Raw genomic sequence first — 355 nt, 5'->3', positions numbered from 1 at the left:
GATTCGGTTATTTCAGATCGGGTTCGGATATTTAGATTTTGAAAAAAAAAAATTAACATTTTCATTTCTCAAGTTTCTTATATTTAAAAATATAACTTTCAGTTAACTATTTTTTTTTTTAATAGATTGAATGGTTAATAGATTTAGGCATAAAGATTTAAAACTAAAAATGCATTAATTTAGTTATTTTTTAAAAAAAATTGGATGTAATTTTTTGTTAATTTTTTAAATAAAAAACTTGACATGCATTTTTGGATCGGGTTCGGGTGCCACTTCGGATATCGGGTCAAGTGCCCATCCCTACTAATTAGGTTGTTTGTTTTTAATAACTTACCTTTCTAATATGGATTACTTG

Source organism: Brassica oleracea, chromosome C9, assembly GCF_000695525.1.
Source record: "Brassica oleracea var. oleracea cultivar TO1000 chromosome C9, BOL, whole genome shotgun sequence".
Taxonomy (NCBI): domain Eukaryota; kingdom Viridiplantae; phylum Streptophyta; class Magnoliopsida; order Brassicales; family Brassicaceae; genus Brassica; species Brassica oleracea.
This window is presented reverse-complemented; position numbering follows the sequence as displayed.